Source organism: Dromiciops gliroides, chromosome 1 (genome assembly GCF_019393635.1).
Source record: "Dromiciops gliroides isolate mDroGli1 chromosome 1, mDroGli1.pri, whole genome shotgun sequence".
NCBI classification, from domain to species: Eukaryota; Metazoa; Chordata; class Mammalia; order Microbiotheria; family Microbiotheriidae; genus Dromiciops; species Dromiciops gliroides.
This window is the reverse complement of record NC_057861.1, coordinates 2,059,552-2,068,538: the sequence shown is the minus strand read 5'-3', so window position 1 is coordinate 2,068,538 and position 8,987 is coordinate 2,059,552. Positions and strand designations below refer to the sequence as shown.

At 47.8% G+C, this 8,987-nt stretch overlaps 1 pseudogene; it reads left to right on the top strand.

Moving 5' to 3' along the window:
- Positions 1-269: 269 nt before the first annotated feature.
- On the top strand, positions 270-8,431 carry LOC122734841 (annotated as a pseudogene).
- Positions 8,432-8,987: the final 556 nt, after the last annotated feature.

Sequence of the window (8,987 nt, the reverse complement as noted above, 5' to 3'; positions counted from 1 at the left end):
CACTTGACACCTAGCTGTGTGACTTGGGCAAGTCACTTAACCTTCATTGCCTGCCTTTAAAAAAAAAGGATAATGATCAATAAGAGGGCTTTGATAGAGAGAAAGGTAAGTTGCTTTTTTTCTTTTTCCTACAAATATTGATTGCCTGGAAGATTAACTTGTAATTATGTATTTTTGTTCATAGCAGGAGTGTATCTCCATCCACGTTGGACAGGCAGGGTTCAGATCGGCAATGCCTGCTGGGAATTGTATTGTCTTGAGCATGGAATTCAGCTGATGGTCAGATGCCAAGCGATAAAACCATAGGTGGTGGCGATGATGATTCCTTTAACACATTCTTCAGCGAGACTGGGGCCGGCAAGCATGTGCCCAGAGCTGTGTTTGTGGACCTGGAGCCAACAGTAGTTGGTACGTATTCAAGCAGCTGACGTAAGATTTGAACCCAATGATGGAGGGACCCTTGAATGTTCTCTTCTAGATCCCTTTGTAAGATGGGATGTGCAAAAATGTATGAACCATATGTGGTGTTTGGGAAATTAAGAGAAGTAAGGTGGTATTCTGGGTATGCAGGCCAAGACAGCCTAATGGGGGGTGGGGATCAAAGGATTGTCTATAAACGTAATCAAGGATGAATTGTACTTGTCAGAGTCACTGTAAATGCCTCAATCTGGATTCATATGTGTGCAAAATCAAGTCAGCAATCAGTGCTTACTCATGTGCCAAGGCTGTGCTGAGTGCTGGGGAAACAGAGGCAGACAAAGGCTCTTTCTTAGTCTGTGCCTTAAGAAAATTGTTAGCTGATTGACTGAAAAAACATCTGTTAAGCCTTTCCTGTATGAAGTGTGAGACTTAGAATTTTGTTGATGAATTAGTGTCTGTTAGGTTGGAGTTCCTCTCCTCAGTCCTTTAGTGCATCATGGCATGGAGGTGACAGGTTCTCAAAATTCCAGAGTAATTAGTTTTCTAATATTTGTTTCTGCTGTGATGGCTGGATCTCTATGGTATGAACCTGTGGTACCTGCAATGCAGGATTTTGTGAAGAGACTTAAGGAGATTCTGATTCTTAGGCCCACCAAGGAACACTTCCCTCTCTTTTTCAGTGGAAAAAAGAAGAGGCCTAACAGTTAGTGTCCAAAAGTGGAATCAGTTGCCTAGTGGTATTCCATCATGAGAGATGTCCAAGGGGTGACCGAATAAGCACTTAATGGGATTGTCGTATCAGTGATACCTGATCAGGTACAACTGGGGCTAAATTCCTCTAGAATTAATCAGGTCTGAGTCTGTGATCCTGGGTTAAAAAATGGCTTTTTTGGTAATTCAGGGAAGGAGTAACATTAGACCAAAGTTTTTACAGAGTTTGGGCTAAAGAGATCCAATAACACACATACATTTTATTGGGAGCTAGTATGCGGTCGCGCTCTCTCCCCCTCCCTCTCTCCCTCCCTGCCCCCCTCCCATCTAGTAATCCTGTCTCTACTCAGCCCCTTGGATATCGAGTCTTAGAATTTTTTAAACTATTTCTTGCTGGAGATTCCCTTTTCTCTATAACATTGTATTATGTTATCTTCTGTGTGGCCTAGAGTCAGAAGAGTCGTCTTCTAAGTTCATGAAGATCCAGCCTTAAACACTAGCTTTGTGACCCTGGGAAAGTCACTTAACCCCATTTGCTTCATTTCCTCATTCATAAAATAAGGTGAAGGAAATGGCAACCCACTGTAGTATCTCTGCCAAGAAAACCCCAGAAGGGGTCACAAAGAGTCAGATGGTACTGAAATGACTGAACATTATATCATATATTAGGAACCTGTAACTAAACCTTATAGCTTCAGGGGTGGGCCCAGGTGTATCAGTCAAGAATTCAGATGTGCTATCGTTATACCTTGAAATAAAAAGTAATTGGGTTTGGGGATCAGCTGTGCTGTTACAGCTGTTGTATCATCCATGCTTCTGCCCTCCATTGGCCGATGACTTCCAGAAGCTTTTGGGGGCTTAACTGGCTGAGCTAGTTTCCTAGTGTTGGGTAATTTGACCAAACTAGAGTAACTTTCCCAAATTCGCTTTCCACCTCCAGCCTTGACAACAGCACACCAGGTCCTTCCATCTTTCCCTGTCTCCTGAAGTCTGTCTAAGCTATGGGTTGTTTTCCCCTTCCACATTATCCATCTCATCCTCTGTTGCTCCTTTGGCCTCGATCTTTGCCAACATCAGGGTCCTTTCATTGAGTCCTGTCTTCTCATTATGTGGCCATAGTCTTGATTTTCAGAACAGCCTGAATTAATTTCTTCAAGTATTGACTGATTAGATGTCCTTGCTGTCCAAGGGACTCTCAGAAGTCTTCTCCAGCAGCACAATTCAAAAGCCTGGATTCTGTGGTGCTCGGTGTTCCTTATAGCCATATATTGCTACTGGAAAAACCATAGCTTGGATTCAGGGCCCTTTTGCCATCAAGGGGATGGGTCCGCTTTTTTAGCTGTCCAGATTTACCAGAGCTTTCCTTCCAGGGAGGAGGCATCTTAATCTCATGTCTGCATTGCTGTCTGGTGATCTTTTCGCTAATAATCTAAAATCCAACACTGCTTCCATTTCTTCTCCCTTTTTTGTCAGGAAATGAGGACACCAGTCGCCAAGACTTTTTTTTTGGGGGGGGTTTGGGCTGTTATGCTTCAAGCCAGCCTTTACATTCTCCTCTTTGACCCTCATCTTCATTCCTCTGCACTTTCTGCCAGCAGACTGGTGTCTAATGCATATCTTAGGTTTCTCTGGGCAGCCTCACCTCCAGCTTGTGGTCATCCAGTCTGGCGTTTTGCATGAAGTACTCTGTGTATAAGCCAAATAAGGGGACAGCATGCAGCTTCACCATGCTCTTTTTCCAATCCTAAGCCAATCAGATCTTACACGCTGTATTTTAACTGTTCTTGGTGTGTATTAGAGGTTCCTCAGGAAAACAAGTAAAATGATCCGGAACCGCATTTTGTTGTGATCCACAGAGTTGGAGGCTTTAGTGTAGTCAACGAAGCAGAAGTAGATGTTTTTCTTGAACTCCCTTGCTTTTCTCCATACTCCAGATAATGTTGACAATTTGGCCTCTGCCTCTGCCTCTTTGGAAAACCAGCCTGCCCTTCCGGTAATCTCGGTTCGTGATTGCTGAAGCTGCAGCCAAACCTCACTTACTTCAGTAATTTGGACATTCCTTGCATTGCCCTTCTTTAGGATTGGCATGTAAACTGATCTTTTCCAATCCAGTGGCTAGTGTCAAGGTTTCCAAATTGCTCACATATTGAATGCAGCACTTTAACAGCATCATCTTTTAGGATGTTAAATAGCTGAGCTGGAATTTGTCACCTCCACAGCCTCACTGCATAGCATGCTTCCTAAGGCTCACTTGACTTCATTCTCCAGAATGTCTGGCTCTAGATCCATAACCACACGTTGTGGTTAGCAGTGATGCTAAGATCATTTTTTTTTTTTTGTGCAGTCTTGCCACCTCCTCCTCTCTTCTTTCTTTTTTTTTTTTGGTGAGGCAATTGGGGTTAAGTGAGCTTGCCCAGGGTCACACAGCTGTAAGTGTCAAGCGTCTGAAGCCGGATTTGAACTCAGGTACTCCTGACTCCAGGGCTGGTGCTTTATGTAACTGCGCCACCTAACTGCCCCTTGCCAACTCTTCTTAATCACTTCTGCTTACTGTTAAGTCCCTACCATTTTTGTCTTTTATCATGCCTATTTATGTATGAAACATTCCTTGGTATCTCCAGTTTTCTTGAAGAAATCTCTTCTAGTTCTATTGTTTTCTTCTATTTCTTTGCATTGCTCATTTAAGGAACCCTTCTCATCTCTTCTTACTGTTCTCTGGAATTCTGTACTCAGTTGAATATATCTTTCTCCTTTCCTTTTTCCTTTGCTTCTTTCCTCAGCTGTTTTTAAAGCCTCGCCAGGCAGTCATATTGCTTTCTTGCCCCTTTATTTTTTCCTGCTTCCTGTAGAATATTATGAACCTCTGTCCATAGTTCCTTATGAACTCTTTCTGCCAGATTTAAAACCCATATTTGTAAAGCTCTTTTGCAAACCTCAAAGTAATCTATGAATACTGGCTATTGTTATTACTTTACTACTTGAAACTCCCAAGTCGCCTTCTTATCCACTTATATCCTCCTCTCTCTTACCCACTCTTTGTCCTGTAACCTTCTCCTAGAGAAGCCTTCTGGATCTCAAATTCTTGTTTTCATCAGCCTTTAGTGAGCATATGATCCTCTGCAGGATTTGAATTGTACTTGAGCACAGTAAGGATGATCAAGTAAGTGAATAACCAGCCCCAAACTCACTTTTGTCATAGATGAAGTCCGAACAGGCACATACAGGCAGCTTTTCCATCCGGAGCAGCTGATAACTGGAAAGGAGGATGCAGCCAACAATTATGCCCGAGGCCATTATACCATCGGCAAGGAGATTGTGGATCTGGTCCTGGATCGGATTCGCAAACTGGTAAGAGCCCAGCAACAATGTGAAATGGCCTTAGAGTCAAGAGCTGTGAGTTCAGGTCCTGTCTCACCATTCACTAGATGTGTTACTACTGCAAACCCTGGAGTGCTGTATCACATGCCAACTCTTATTCCCTCCTGCCTGTGAGCTGCTTTAAACACCATTCTGACTTTTAAAACTTTGTCGTTTCCTACTGCTGTTTGTTTTGTTTATGGATAACATAGCTAGCATTCTGAAGTTTTGCAAAGCACTTTGTAAAGTGTTTTGTTAGCCACCACCTCTGTATTTCAGGCACTGTTCTGGGGATAGAAAGACCCTCTCCAAGGGTTTACATTCAAATGAAGGAGACAGCATGCGCATCTTATGATTACTATGCAAAACCTGGGGTGAAGGCAGGGACCTAGTTGCCTGGGTAGCACATGAATGGCCTCCTTTGGAAGTTACAGATGAGTTGAAGGAAACCAGGGATGCCAGAGGGTGGAGGTGAGGCGGGACAGTATCCCAAGATGAGGACAGATGCCTATAAGAAGGCGTCGATGTGAGGGAGTGTTTGGAACAGCAGGAAGGCTGGTGTGGCCCACCATAACCTAGGCACAGAGGGGAAGAGGAGTGTTGTGGGGGTGAGTGGAAAAAGATGCTAACTAAGCAGATTGGGGGTGTGGGCCTGAACTCAGGAGAGACAAGGGCAGGGTGTTGAGCCAGGTGGGTGCTATGAAGTCACCAAGTGGGAGGGTGTAGAAAGAAGAGAAGGCCCAGGCTGGAGCCATTAGGGGTGAGGAGCCAGGAGGGAAGAGGAGCTCAGGAGAGTGGAGAGCTGTCTGGAAGCTGGTTTGCTGGACAGTGTCCTCCCCTGCACACACAGGGCTGTTGGGTCTGAGGACAGGGTCCGAGTCTGAGTTTCCTGGCCCCAGGTCAAATGCTTTTTTACCTTTGTGGCATCTTTTTTGTTGGAGTTCTGCAAACACTTGTTCTGAGAGAGGTGCTTGAAAGCATAGTTGGGGGAAGATTTCTGAAAATAAGAGACTGCTCTGCCCTCAGGGAGCCTTCAGTCTAGCAGGGGAAGTGTCTGCCTGCATCACATTCCCTGGGCTTGGTGATTCTTTGTTTGTGAATCTTCCCAGCTCTGGTGAGGAGCTTCTCAGGTGACAAAAGCAGGCTCTTTGTGGCTGAGAAGCACTGAACTAGGCAGGCACTGAAGGGGTCCTGTGTGAAGGAAGATTGTTCACAAACAACTGATAAGATCTAGAAAGTGCAATAGATTTGAGTGTGGGGGCAGTCATTTTAAGCTTTGTGGAGAGGAAGTGGCTCTGGAGCTGGTTTTTAATGTCAGAAATGAGGTGTATGCAGGGGGCAGCTAGGTGGCACAGTGGATAAAGCACTGGTCCTGGAATCCAGCCTCAGACACTTCACACTTAGTAGCTGTGTGACCCTGGCAGTCACTTAAACCCTCATTGCCCTGCCCCCCCCCCAAAAAAAAAAGTGCAGAAGGAGAATCCTGTAGTGAATGTAGGGAAAATCAGGATTCCTTCCTTCTTAACATGCTGATTCACTGGTGCTTTGATGTCATTCCTTAGATCATTGGAATGTCTTGGTGGGAAGGACAACTAGGGTTGGCCTTAGATTCTGTAGCAGTAATGCCTTAGAGTTGGGATGGGCAGGTAAGAATAATGGTTCTTATCACTTCAGTCCCATCCAGAGAGAATGGGGTCTGTCTTAGGTGAAAGTTGTGGAAAGGGGCTCAGTGAAAACCATTGGAATCACTTCCTAATCCTTTAGGATAAGCCGGTGGGTGGGACGGTGTGGGGCATGGCCTCCAGGGAGGCTGCGTGCCGGCTGTCCCCACTCTGGTGACTGACAGGCTTTCTCCCCCTCAGGCGGATCTGTGCACTGGGCTGCAGGGCTTCCTCATCTTCCATAGATTTGGGGGAGGCACCGGCTCTGCTTTGCCTCTCTGCTCATTGGAAAGGCTCTCGTTGATTATGGCAAGAAGTCCAAGCTCGAATTTGCATTTACCCAGCGCCCCAGGTTTCCACGGCGGTCGTGGAGCCCTACAACTCCATCCTCACCACTCACACGACCCTGGAACACTCCGACTGTGCCTTCTGGTCGACAACGAAGCCATATATGACTATGTCGGCGTAACCTGGATATCGACACGGCCCCACTTACACCAACCTGAATCGTCTGATTGGCAGATCGTCTCCTCCATCACGGCTTCCTTGCGCTTTGACGGGGCCCTGAATGTCGACCTGACAGAATTCCAGACCAACCTGGTGCCCTATCCCCGTATCCACTTTCCCCTGAGCTACTACGCTCCCGTACATATCGGCCGAGAAGGCGTATCACGAGCAGCTGTCTGTGGCGGAGATCACCAACGCCTGCTTCGAGCCCGCCACCAGATGGTCAAGTGTTGACCCCCCGCCACGGCAAGTACATGGCTGTTGTATGTTGTACCGAGGGGACGTGGTCCCCAAAGACGTGAACGCCGCCATCGCCACCATCAAAACGAAGCGTACGATTCAGTTTGTGGATTGGTGCCCCACTGGATTCATGGTAATCTGGGGCCCTGGGGTCATGTTTCAATGGCACGAAGCAGTAGATTTCGGGAAAACGCTCTATGAGAGCCTGTAAGGACACTTGTTCAACCACACACACATCGGGCAGGACGTGCATTGGCTCCTTGGGACCCTGGGCGTGATAGCGCATGTGCCAGAGGCTCGTCTGCTTGGCTCTTGTCATAGGTGCCATGTCCCTAAAGATAAGAGATGTCTAAAATGTGAAAGAGAACTGGAGGAGAGCCCAGGGTGCTGTGAGAGTGAGTGTTGTGAGGTGCATGGATCGGGGTCCTGCTCGATAGGTCAGGGAGGGCTTCTGGAAGAGGCTCTTGAGCTGAATCTGCAAGACTTGGGGGGGGGGGGTCACTTGGCAGAGTTCAGGGGAAGGCCTAGGAAGCAGGCAGCCACAAAGGCACAGCGGTCAGTGGGGGAGGGAGGGGTTCTTGGGAGGAGTCTGTGTTTTCTCAGGTTGAGTTTGCTTCCATTGTGCTCCTCCACAGGACAGGCTTGTGGTCAGCGCCACCACCCCTGCCTGCCCCTAGAAAGACATGCCCAGCACCCACAAGCTCCCGGACTCGAGTCTGCCTTTGCTGTCCTGGCCATTAGCCTAATGAGTCCACCCTGAGCCTTGGCAGCGTTGGCACTTGGGTTTGTGAAAACCTCCAAGGGAATTGACACAGACTTACTGGGTAGAGTTAATAGTGTATTTTTACTGTCTGTGGTGATAGTAGGAGGTTAAAGCAACCAGCCTGGATTAGTCTGTGAAGCTGGGAACGGAAGGTCTTTAGGGGCAGTTTTGCAGGGTTGTGACACCTCTAGAGAGGGTTGTTTTTTGTTTTTTCTTTTTTTAATTATTAATTTTTGGTGAGGCAGTGGGGGTTAAGTGACTTGCCTAGGGTTCACACACAGCTAGTAGTGTCAAGTGTCTGAGGCTGGATTTGAACTCAGGTCCTCCTGAATCCAGGGCCGGTGCTCTATCCACTGTGCAACCTAGCTGCCCCTTTTAGAGAGGGTTTTAATGGTAAGGTCAGGAGGAATACGGAGGGGCCCGGGGATAGTGTTACAATGCACAGGACTCTCTCCCTCTCCTTGACAGGTGGGCATCAACTACCAGCCTCCACCCGTGGTGCCAGGTGGTGATCTGGCCAAGGTGCAGCGGAGGCCGTGTGCATGCTGAGTAACCACCACGGCGATTGCAGAGGCCTGGGCAAGGCTGGACCACAAGTTTGACCTGATGTACGCCAAGCGAGCCTTTGTCCACTGGTACGTGGGGGAGGGCATGGAGGAAGGTGAATTCTCAGAGGCCCGGGAGGATCTGGCTGCTCTGGAGAAAGACTATGAAGAGGTGGGCGTCGACTCGGTGGAGGCAGAGGCAGAGGAAGGGGAAGAATACTAGTGAAGAGCCCAGCTGAGGGATGCCAGTCTCCCTTCCCACCCCCTACAAGTAGAACTGATTACATAATTTGTTTACAAATAAACGTTTGCGTATTAAAGCAGAGTTTGGACTTTTCTCTCCAGTCTCACAAAACTGTTTGGCTTTAGCTTGGCGAGGATGAATGGACCCCAGAACCGGGCGGTGCCGTCTCTTCCTGGGGCACAGATTCCCTCCACCCCATCTTCCAATAAGGCACCACTGCATTCAGGCAGCTCAGTGTAATGGCAAGTGGAGTTAGAGCACCGGAAGGGATCTGGAGTCCCGCCCAAGACATCGCCGGGGGCAGCATCCTCGGGGGCACACTGTTACATCACCCCTGGAGGCAGCCTGGCGCCCTTTTAGACTGCTAAGTATCGGGTGTTTGCTGACTGCCAGGCTCATCCCTTGTGCAAAGGATGGCCTTGGCCCCTTGGTCCTCCCCTTTCTGGGCCAAGTAAGGCTTGTCCCTAGAATTGTGACCCAAAGGAAAGTAACGGCCTTCCACATTGATTTCAGCAGCATCCAGAGTAAGGCTAGCTTAA